At 52.5% G+C, this 11,823-nt stretch overlaps 1 protein-coding gene across 1 annotated transcript in view; it reads left to right on the top strand.

The window, feature by feature from the left end:
• The first annotated feature begins 1,358 nt into the window (after positions 1 to 1,358).
• LOC138423749 (liprin-alpha-1-like) overlaps positions 1,359 to 11,823 on the top strand; it is a 46,510-nt gene continuing 36,045 nt past the window's right edge. The window contains 1 exon segment of the mRNA XM_069560039.1: positions 1,359 to 1,488. The gene's annotated coding sequence lies outside the window, so the exon portion shown is untranslated.

The raw sequence follows: 11,823 nt of genomic DNA, 5'->3' as shown, positions 1-11,823 counted from the left end.
CCGTCCTTTGTTCTGTGCTCGGTCCTGGTGGTGTCTTATGTTCGATCATTTCCTGCGGTAGCTATCCTAAAGTCTGGTTTGCTAGCCCGAGTTAGATCGTTCTGGTTGCGCGTGGGGCGTTCCTGCCCGATTCTTACAAAGCACTGCAGCCCGCGCCTCCCGCGAGTCCCTGCCCTGCCCCCACTTCCCAGTGGCCAAAATGGATGCTTTTGAACTGCGGTGTTGGAGAAGACTCTTGAGAGTCCCGTGGACTGCAAGGAGATCCAACCAGTCCATTCTAAAGGAGATCAGCGCTGGGTGTTCTTTGGAAGGAATGATGCTAAAGCTGAAGCTCCAGTATTTTGGCCACCTCATGCGAAGAGTTGACTCATTGGAAAAGACTCTGATGCTGGGAGGGATTGGGGGCAAGAGGAGAAGGGGACGACGGAGGATGAGATCGCTAGATGGCATCACTGACTCGATGGATGTGAGTTTGAGTGAACTCCGGGAGATGGTGATGGACAGGGAGGCCTGGCGTGCTGCAGTTCATGGGGTCACAGAGTTGGACACAACTGAGCGACTGAACTGAACTGAACTGAACTGAAGAACCAACGATTGAAAGAGAAATTTTACAAAATTTTGAACAATTTTGGATGAAGGAATATCTTTTCTTTAAGTCGAGGTATTGTTAATTTACAATAATTTGTTTGTTTAACATATACAGCAAAGTGATTCAGTGATTCAGCCTCTCAGGTGCATCCTTGGACAAAATTCATTCCCTCTGGGAGGCCCTTGGGCCATGCCCTCAACTCAAACAGCTAAGAATCCTGAATACACAAGGCAGCATGTGGTGGTGCTTGTAGGGGTTTTTAGACTGAATAAATTATTCTAACATGATACAAGAAATAAGCCCAGAGGTCAAGAGAGGATCTCCTAACCTATCTTCAAACAGGAGGCCCTGCTCCCTGGAATGTGGGTATGTGAAACAGCGCTTGGGAAGGAAAGAGGTGTGTCATGAATATTTTGCCTGCAGAGGACAAAGTGGTGTGTAGAGAGGATGCGCAGGCACGTCCCAGGACACTGAGCACACGGACACAGTGACTGGACTCTCAGCTCTGCTCTTGGGCATCGCACTGTCTCCACCGCTGACACAGGGGAAGCAGCTCACCCGTGTCCTGGAGAGTATGGTCACATGACCTGGACCTGGCCAATCGGTGTGTTCTCTCCCTCCTGGCCACCGTGATTGGCTCAGGACTGGTGCGGTGGCCAACTGGGGCCCAGGGCCGGGCCTCTCGCTGGAATCAAGGGAAGAGGAGCTCGCCTTCTGCCAGAAGGGGTGGAGCTGGGTGAGGTCAGGCTCCAGCAGTGGGAGGGGCGTGAGGTCAGCCTGGGGCAGTTGGTGACCTTCCTGAGCCCATCAGGGCAGAGCTGCTGGCCTGAGAATGAGGTCGTTCCTGAGCCCAGGGGTTGAGAGCGCCGGTTCTGAAACCGGAGGGAAGCCGTCTGCCTGTGAGTCCTCTTCCGCTTGTCTGTCAGCTTGTTTGAACCATGCTGGGTTTTCTGTCCAGCTGGCTAATTGGAGACCCTGGAAATGCAGCTGTGTGGGTTTTGGCTGGCTTCAGGGAAGAAATGCCAGATGACACTTGGAGACGCCAGTTTAATCTGGATTCAGGTCATATCTCTTGAAAAATGAAGTGAAAGTCCCTCATTCGTGTATGATTCTTGCGACCCCATAGGCTATAAAGTTCATGGAATTCTCCAGGCCAGAATACTGGAGTGGGTAGCCTTTCCCTTCTGCAGTGGATCAGGATCAGGATTCCCAACGCAGGAATCAGACCTGGGACTCCTGCATGGCAAGAGGATTCTTTACCAGCTGAGCTATCAGGGAAGCCCAGTGTCTCTTAAGGCCAGCTATTCATTGATATCTCTTAAGGCCAGCTATTAATTGTAGGATTACCCTAATTAGTCTTCACAGGATTAAGGAAGCAACCTGCTAAGGTAGCAATCGATGTCTTTTTTCTAGAGGACAAAACTGGGGCTCAAAGAAGCGGGTTAACAGGTAACATAGCTACAGCAAGGAAGTGTGTACCTAGACAAAATCCCCAGATCCTGCTGTTAGAACCCAGGGAAGCCATATGGTGTGGCTTGTCCATGTGACAGGGGCTAAGGCACCCAGCCCACACTGGATCCTGTGGGGACCTGACTTCGTAACTGCCTTCTGGAAGCTCTGAGACTCACAAAAGCAATTTGCACTGAAGAGAGGAAGGGCACCTCCCTTCATCCGCCCCACCACACCCTCAGGGCACTTCCATACCCTGCCCCCTTTCTCTTGCTTTGTGAGGGAATAAGAGTCACACTCATGTGACCACATTGGCTGTCCACTGTTCACGAGCTACTAAGTGGAGCTGCTACAGGAGAGGCCATGAGCCTTTGCCCCTGAGTACCTCTCTTTCCTTAGCACCGTGGGAGCCCTCCTCCACACCTGCACACCAGAGGCCTTTTCTGAGACATGTAGGGACCCTGCCTCAGTTTGCAACAGGTTGCATCCATCGCTGTCCTTTCAATGCCTCCCTTGAAACTCAGCTCATGAGCTCCTTTGTCTGCGGCTGCCACGGGAGGGACAGAGCTGACGATGAATCCAAAGCTCGGATCTCACAGCCGGGAATCTGTGTATAAAGGACCTGATTATTCACGCTGTAGAGGCTGTAGTAGGTTGCAGGGATCCGTAACCAGGGCTTGGGCCAAAGTGACTCCACAGCTGTTTTAATGCCTGGGGAGGGTTCTGGCTATAGTGTGGGTGGGGTGAGTCTCCTGAGGTTCTGAAGGCCCGCTGTGTGCAGGTTCATGGTGCAGAGAGAAGAGAAGGCGGAGTCCTTCCCTGGAGGTGGTCACAGCTCATGGACGAGCCAGACAGGCAGGCAGGGGTCGATAGCACCTGAGCTGCCTTCATGAGTGAATGGTGTGGGGGCAGAGGAAGAGAATCAGGTCTGCTCCCTTATATGGTGCCCAGGGCAGGTTGTCACCAGAGTAAACACTTACTATGGTGATGACCATCCCTGCTGTCTGCAAAGGGTTTACTTTGGTGTGTGCCTACATCTGAGCAGTCAGGCCGTCTCTAAACCACACTAGCCATGGGCATTGCCTCTCCTTAGAACTTGATATGTTTCGTCTCTTCCTTACTGAACATTCATTACCAAGAGGGTTTTGGGGCCACAGGCATGTTGGCTTTTTCTCTAGCTTTGTCTCCTGAGGAATGAGTTTCTGGTTGTTGGTGTGGTTTGTTTTTCCAGCTCCCTTTCTTGGCTTATTTTGTGAATTTGTTTCTGCCAGAGGAAGGCCTTAGGATCTGGCTTCTGGCTGAGATGCGACACTTACCACAGCAATGCTGACCTGGATGGAGATCATGACCACATTTGCCAAAAGGGCTTTGTTTTGCAGAAGACATCTCGAAAGTACCTACACTGTCCTTTCAGATACCCAAAGGCTATTTGAAATGAAATAAAAAACAGGAATTCTCAAGTTGACTCTTACAATATGTGGGGAGTCAGAAAAATCCCCTGGAGAAGGGAAACACTACCCACTCCAAATTCTCGCCTAGACAGTTCCTTGGAGTGTATAGTCCATGGGGTCGCAAAGAATCAGACAAAATCGGATGACTAAACAACAATAGCAATGAAGTCTCACCATTTGTCAAACAGAGAAACCAACAGTATTTGCACGACTGTGCATGTTCAGGTGCTCATTCGTGTCCAACTCTTTGCCGCCCTGTGGCCTGTAGCTCCCAAGATCCTCTATCCGTGGAATTTTTCAGGCAAGAATACTGAAATGGAGTTCCATTTCCACCTCCAGTGGATCTTCCCCACCCAGGGACTGAACCCAGGTCTCCTGCATTTCACAATCTACATTGGCTGGCGGGTTCTTTTCTGCTGAACCGTCTGGGAAACAGCTCATTACATCACTGGGTTATTCTAAAGTACTTCACTTAGAGTCTGGCCCTCGGGAAATTCTCACTGGTGATGTGAATATTCAGTCATATATCATTATTGCTCATATGATAATGGAATGGCCCCGCTCACAAAGGAGAAAGAAGAGCCTTTCCAAGTCCAGTTAAATCCTTCGCTACACATATCTTCTTTAAAACTTCTGACTTTGAAATAAACATCAAGCATAAAGACATTGGTTATGGCCACCAGGAAAGATCGAGTTGTACTAAGTGACTAGGCTTCTTCCAGTTCCAACATGCATGCGTTGTTTCCCCGGCATCACCCAGCACTTCTGTGACAGCAGCTGGGGGTCCTGCAACTTAACTCATGTGGACCCTGCCTATCTGGGGGTAGTTCCAGACCCCACAGGTTAAAGGCCCAGCCCTACAAGACTCTCCCCCGACTCCAGCCATCATTTGCAAGCCCAGATTGTCACCTGCACTCTGAGTCACTGGCTACCCGTTCAGAGGTTCTAATGGCTTTGGATTCTATTAATTTGTCGAGTGGTCACGGAACTCAGAGAAACATGTTGCCTAGTAGATCACAGCCTTATTGTAAAAGATAATGAACTCAGGAACAGCAGATGGAGGGGGATACATAGGACAGGGTGTGTGTGGGGGAGGCATGGAACTTCAGGCTCTCTGAGCCTCACTTTCCCCAAATCTGCATGTGTTCCTCAACCCAGAAGCTGTCCAGACCCTGTTTGGGGATTTTTATGGAGGAGTCATCACACAAGCACAATTGGTTAAATCAGTGGCTGTTGGTGATTGCTTCAAACAGAAGCCCTTCTGGCTTTCCCAAACATGGTCAGGGGAGGAGGGGGTCAGGGGACGGACCGGAAATTCCAATCCTTAACCATGTGCTTAGTTACCCTGGCAAGCAGCGCCCCCCTTTGGAAAGGAGGCACTCTCCGAAAAGTCACCTCATTCACCTAACAAGAGACGCCTTGACTGTTCTCCCCACTTTGGTAATTGCCAGAGTTTTAGGAGCTCTGTGCCAGGACTGGGGGCAAAGATCAAAAATGTATTTCTTATTATTAATACAAATCACAAGGTCATGGTGACTCCAAATATCAGTGATAATTTGGTTCTATAGTCTTAAAATTTTTCAGCAGTTGAGTGGGCTTTTTTAAACAAAATTTGGGGGCCACACCTCGAGGCATGCGATGATCTTAGTTCCCCAAGGGATTGAACCCACACTCCCTGCATTGGAAGGCAGAGTGTTAACCGCTGGACCACCAGGGAAGTCTCTGATTGGGCCCTTTTTAGGTGAAACTGTTATTGGCATAAACTAAGCGGTTCAAGATTTCAAAAAGCTGGAGCTGAGCATGAGCCATCTTCCTGTGGTGTCTTCAGATCATTACCGACTTTTCCATGGCCCCTGCAACCCTGAGCTTTCCCCTGAGATGAGTCAGGCCCCAGGAAGCCTGTTGCCTGCCCCTGCTCGAGACCAGAGTCTATTCAGGGGCCACTGGGCACAGGCAGCGTGCGGGGTATGTGCGGGTCCACACCAGCCTGATTAGCGGAGAGATGTCACGGAAGGCTCATTCCCGGGTGTGCTCTGATTACAAGAAGTGAGAAGGTTTGGGGAACAAAAATAGCCTCGGAGAGAGCCCAGCCACACTACCTTGCCCACTGTGAAACAAAATTGGGGCTTCTGCATGCTTCTCCAGGGAGAAAGAAATCCATGGACTCCATTGGATACTCAAGCAATGACCCCCCAAAAATGAAGAGTCTTCAAGTGGGATTTCTCAGCCTTGGGGTTGTTGGCATTTACTATCTTGCAGCATTCATAAATGCCACAGAAAATGTCCCCAGATGTCACCAGTGTCCCCCGGGCCCAAACATGAGGGCCAGCTGGACAGGCTGGACCAGGAGCAAGGATGAAGGAAATGAAAGTTGCTCAGTCATGTCTAACTCTTGGCGACCCCATGGGCTATACAGTCGATGGAATGCTCCAGGCCAGAATACTGGAGTGGGTAGCCTTTCCCTTCACCAAGGATCTTCCCAACGCAGGGACCGAACCCAGGTCTCCTGCATTGCAGGCAGATTCTTTATTTGCTGAGCTCCAAGGGAGGCCCAAGGGAAGCCCAGAAGCAGGGATGGGGCGATGTAAAAGGACAGTGAAGCAAGAGCAATGGGGACAGATAAGCAAGTCTGCCCTCCTGAAATGTCTGCTGGCCCGGTCGTCTGTAGTTATGACTGGGCAGGGTGTGGAGGGCACAGGGGCTCAGAGGTGTGTGACCCCCTTTGCTCCCCCTGGGCCAGCAGATGTGTGAGGCTGAGCCGCTCCGAGGCAACATGCACTTTGAGCCCCACACAGATGGGGCCCCTGTGTGCAGCATGAGCCTTTCTCCCGAGTCAGGAGGTTTATTGTTGAGAAGACATCCCGTGATGACTGGGGGAAGACTAGCCTGGCTGAGGTAGCAGTCAATTGGTGGATCTTAGGGACACAGAACATTGAGTGTCCCAGGTGGGGCTTCTGATACCGATGACCACAAACTGGGGTGGCAGGGAGGCTTAAAACAATACTAATCGATTCTCTCCCAGTTCTGGGGGCCAGAAGTGTAAAGTCAAGGGTCAGCAGCACCGGGCCCCCTGACCTGGGCTCTGGAGGAGCGTCACTCCCAGCTCTTCCAGTTTCTGGGGCTCCAGGTGTTCCTGGGTTTGTGGCCACATCCCCCCAGCCTCCGCTTCCTTCTCACATGGCCACTCCTCTCTGTGTGTCTCTTCTCTTCTTATAAAGACACCCATCATTCTGCATAAGGCCCACCTAATCCACTGTAACCTTATCTAACTTGATTTCATCTGCAATGACCCCATTTACGAATAAAGGCCCCCTGGCAAATATGGGGAGTTGGGATGTGGGTGTCTCTTTTGGAGGGCACCATTCACCCTGCCACAAAGCTGAGCCTGTACACACGAGCAGTTATCCCAGGAGTGGGGGGAGCTCATACAGGACCCCTCTAGTACAGCCATGGGTGGGGAGGCATGGCATGTGGTTGGAGAGCTGAGCAGGGCAGGTGGTCTGGTGGGGACCAAGCCTTGGCCTGGCTGCCTCGGTGCAGGGTCCCGGGGTATCCCGGAAACGCCTGAGGTCGTCAAGATGCAGGTTCTGACTTTTAGCAGGTCTAGGAGTGCCCCACAGTGCACTTCTCACCTGCTCCCAGGGTGTATAAACTGCTGACCCTGGTCCATGCTTAGAGGTGTGAGGAGCGTGCAGGCCTGTTTCCCAGGAACTGTCAGAAACTTCCCCAAGGAAGGCCACCACCTCCAGTGTCTATGCAAGTCCCCAATTCCCTGTCCAATGCCCCAGATGTACCCCAGACAGAGACCCATACACAACACTGGGTGGCTGGGTCAGGAACCCAGTGGAGGGGGCAGTGGTGGGTCTGGAAGAAACGTGCTCATAACTTTGCATATAGGATGGATGGAGGCTGAGCCTGGCGAACTTGCTGTGACCACAGGGGACCCACTTGCTCCCCGACCCTCAGCCAGGCACCGTGGGCCCAGAGGACCTCAGCTTAAAAATTGCTTCCCCAGCCACCCACAAGAGGGGCCCTCATTGTCAAATCAGGCCCCTTGATCCAGAGACGACCCCCGAAGTCAGTTTCACACATGAGGGTCCAGGAGGGGTGTCATGTCAGAGATCCCTGGGACAGCAGACAGGATGGAAATGGTAGGAAAAGGTCCTGGAGGCAGGTGGCCCAGGCCTGCCTTCTGCAGGAGCGCCTCTTCCGCCCATCCCCCACTGCTCTGTCCCTCCGATGGCTGTGGGGTTAGCGGCCAGGGATCCCAGGAAATGGATAAGAGCAGCTTGTGGGCCAACATGTTTCCTTGTAACTGAAACCTATCAGCATTTTTCAAGTGCAAACTCAAAGCAAGGGCATTATTTATGTCCACTGGTAATTGCCGAAAAGGCCACACAGGAAAATCCCAGCTGTGTACTGGGGGTGACCGAGGCCCACACCTCCCTGATGTTGAACTTGACTCTGGATTTGGCAGAATTGTTAAGGCCTCAGACATGTGAACCCTACAAGGTCAGTTTGCTTTCAAGCTGCCGTTCAGGGCTCGCCACCGCACCCCAGGGCTGGGGGGTATAGTTTCTCCTCATTCCTTCCCTGAGTTGGTGTGGGCCGGGGCGGGATCTGTTTCGCGTCTTCGTGGATATTGCTTTTTGAAAAGCAAGTGAGCAACTGCCTGCTGGAGCATGGGAGCCACCTCCACACCAGACTCCAGGATGGCTGGTCAGGCGGTAAAGGGTACCTGAGCTCCCAGAGAGGCTCAGACCGCACACAGCCCGTGTGGCCATGTGTGCAGGTCCAGACCCAGCCCGGCCACTTCCTGGAGGCTGAGCAGCCTCAGGAAAGTGGATTCCCTATTCGGGACCTTGGTTTTTCCACCTTAGAATGGAGGGGCTTTCATCTGCTGGTGGGTGGGCAGGGTTGCCATGGACACAGGACAGGGGAGAGGGGCATGTTTCTTGCAGTTTCCAGCTGAGGCTTTGTGGGCATGAGCTGGTGTCTGAGACAGTTTCCAGACTTGGCTAAGTGTGGTGATGAGCATGGAGTTGGGGGTTGGGGGTCCCTCCTTATAGCCTGGACATTGGGGTGGGGGTTCTCGACTTAGAGGCACCTCAGGTCTAATTTCAACAACTCCATATGTAAGGATAATGCAGCAACAGATGTTCTCAGGGACTTGTCAGCCTGGATGCAAAGCCCCATCCCCACCCCACCTTCTGTGGGCATCCTGACCTGGCGTGTGGTACAAGGGACAGATCCCTTTACCAAAGGAAGGAACTGAGGCTCTGAGAGGTGGGGCAAGGAGATCAAGGCCACTGGGCCCAACAGGGGCAGTTGAACGTGGGTGCTGGGTTCTCATGTCAGACTCTTGGCCCTGAACCGTGAGAACTGGACTGTCGGGAGGGCTGAGTGCTAAAGAATTGATGCTTTTGAACTGTGGAGTGGGAGAAGACTCTTAAGAGTCCCTTGGACTGCAAGGACATCAAACCAGTCAATCCTAAAGGAAATCAACCCTGAATATTCATTGGAAGGACTGATGCTGAAGCTGAAGCTCCAATACTTTGGCCAACCTGTGTGAAGAGCTGACTCATTGGAAAAGACCCTGATGCTGGGAAAGATTGAGGGCAGGAGGAAAAGGGGGCATCAGAGGATGAGATGGTTGGATGGCATCACAGAGTCAATGGACATGAGTTTGAGTAAGCTCTGGGAGGTGGTGAAGGACAGGGAAGCCGGTGTGTTGCAGTCCATGGGATCTCAAAGAGTCGGATGTGACTTAGTGACTGAACAACAACAAAATGTGGTCTTCAGCCTCCATCTCACTCCTACCCCCAGGCTTAGTGCCTATGCCATGAGCCTCTCCTTCAGTAAGGTGTCAGGGGCCATTGTCTAGTCCCGAAGCTATTCATATCTCTAGTCATAATTCCACCATTGCACATTCATTTCTTTGGCTGTAAAGTTTTTATGTCTCTTGAGTCTTAAGTGCTGAGGCTTTTCTACACCCCACCTGGCTCCCTTTGGGCCTCTCTTGGTTTTGGGGAAGCGTACTTGTTCTAAACTGGAGAAGGAAATGTCAAAGTTATCAAGTGAATTCTGGACATGTGTGAAGAGTCTTGTCTTTAAAGTTCCCCAAGGACGGCTCTTCCCTGGTGCCAGGTAGTCGGGCTGAAATCTGTGTCCCTCTGGTTGCGGTTTTGATGTCCTCCCATGTCTCTAGGCCGGTTGTGTGCCAGAGTCAGCTCTCTCTGGCTCATCAGGAATTCTGCCAGCCGGGTGTTAACCCTTTGGTGCATGAAACAGGCCACGGCGGGAGTATTTACACCACGGAAATTGGCAAATGATGCAGCTACAGATCAGGGTTTCTTCCTGGAGAGCAGGGGGTTGGGCAGGGGGCTGCATACATTATCAGCATGCCCCTGCTGAGTGGCCACGTGTCTCCTTTCCCTGAAGAGGTCAAATGTCTTCAAATGCGTCTGTTGTATTTTCACTTCTCGTTATGACACTGTTTTATTTCTGCTCGTTCTGTTTGGCTCTTTTCCAAGTTGGCTGTGTCATTTCCTTTCTGTGTGTGTGTGTGTGTGTGTGTGTGTGTGTCATTTTCTTTAATGGTTTCCTGTCCTTTGCAGGACCTTTCTATCTTGAGGTTCATTTCTCTAAATGAGATGAGCTTAGCTGATTTATTAGATTTATTATCCATCAAATCCTCTCAGAATCCCAAAGCTGAGGGGCTCACTTCTGCTGGTTCTCCCCCAGCTGTCTTTCATCCTGGTGTGCCTGGCGCTCTTCCACAATGGCCACCACCCTTCCATAACCCGCGGGGCAGTTCCCAAGCCTGGAAAAGGTGTCCTTATCCAGAAAGACTTGGCACTTGCATTCTCCACTCATCTGAGGGTGTTATGGATAGGGTCACCTTGAACCAAGGTCACGGGCTTAACACAGAGGCCCCGGGAGAGACTGGATCCTCTGGTGCCGGGAGTCACAGGGGCCTCAGCATCAGAAGTGGACAAGTGAGCTGGGTTCATCCACGGGGTTGCAGCCCTTCGTTCAAAGTGGGGGAAGAACACCTGCCTGTGTCTGGGCGGCTCCTCTTGCCCTGGTGGGCTGCAGGCGCAGCCTTGGATGACCAGGAGTCTGCATCTCAGGAGGGGCCGAGGCTGGCGCTGAGTGAATCTTCAGTGAGGTTTTTTCCTTAAAAAACATCCTAAGTGACTTTGGCTCCATTGCTTTTTGCCAGAAACCCAGAATGATTCCAAGAACTTTGTACACTCCAAGGGTGGTGACTGGGTGTGGAGCCAGTAGGAACTCAGCAGGACTGTGCCCCTGGCCCATGGATCACTCAGCAAATATCCTCAATCAAGGCTCCTGTGAGATGACACGTTCAGGTGACCCAGAAAGGGCCCCTGTCTTCCAACTCCAGGAACTGGGAGGAGGGTGGTCCTGGCGTTGATCAGAAGGAGGGGATGAGGCCCACCCCATGCCAGATGCTCTCCCCGCCGGGGGGCACGTCTGTCACCTAAGCAGAGAGACTCAGCCTGGAACCAGCCTTTCAGCTCACACCCACGTGGGACCCCGGTGCCAACAGGAAGAGCAGACAGGACCCAGGGCTGCCAAGAATGCACCCGGTCATTAGGGACTGACCAGGCATCACGTGCCTTGAACACATTCGAGAAGAACACGACCTCTCCCACAGAGCGGCCCTGGCATCAGAGGCCCTCTGAGTGGTGGTATTATCCTTAGAGCTGAGGAAGCCGAGGGCACAGGGGGGAAGTTGACCAGTCCCCTGTGGCGGTCAGAGTCCGACCTAGGCTTCCCACCGGGGCTCTGTGGCTTCCTGGCTCAGCCGTGCTTGGAAGCCGTCCTGTGTGTCCCTGCCATGTACACACGCTTCCCACAGCTCCTGTTGGACCATGAACCAGTTGGGGTGCACACACAAGATTGCGTGGAGGCGCGCCCACCACCATCAGGCCTGAGACGTGGCACCCCTAATTCCCTGATGGCAGTGATGGGGCCCACTGGGGTAGGCGGCAGCTGTGGGGTCAGGGTGGGCTGGGGAGGTGTGCTGCCTGGGAGCCCTCTGTGGGGAGCTAAGGACCCCAGGCTTGGCCTCATTGAGGCCAACCTTCCAACAACCTAGGAGGCTGCCCTTCAGCGGAGATGGGTGACTGTGATGTCCAACACGCCGGCTCAGGCAGCCGTGGGGACGAAGAGGGGCCCTTGGCATCCTCAACCACCAGGAATCCCCCATGGGGACATTTTTGCTTGTTCTGTGATTCCCTTCTTCCTTCTAAAAGGAAAGTGCCGGGAACAACTGTGGTGAGGTCGCTGTTCTTGTGAGTTGAGCTG

This window comes from Ovis canadensis, chromosome 18, assembly GCF_042477335.2.
Source record: "Ovis canadensis isolate MfBH-ARS-UI-01 breed Bighorn chromosome 18, ARS-UI_OviCan_v2, whole genome shotgun sequence".
NCBI lineage: Eukaryota > Metazoa > Chordata > Mammalia > Artiodactyla > Bovidae > Ovis > Ovis canadensis.
The sequence above is the reverse complement of the archived record's forward strand: the minus strand, read 5'-3'. Positions and strand labels throughout refer to the sequence as shown.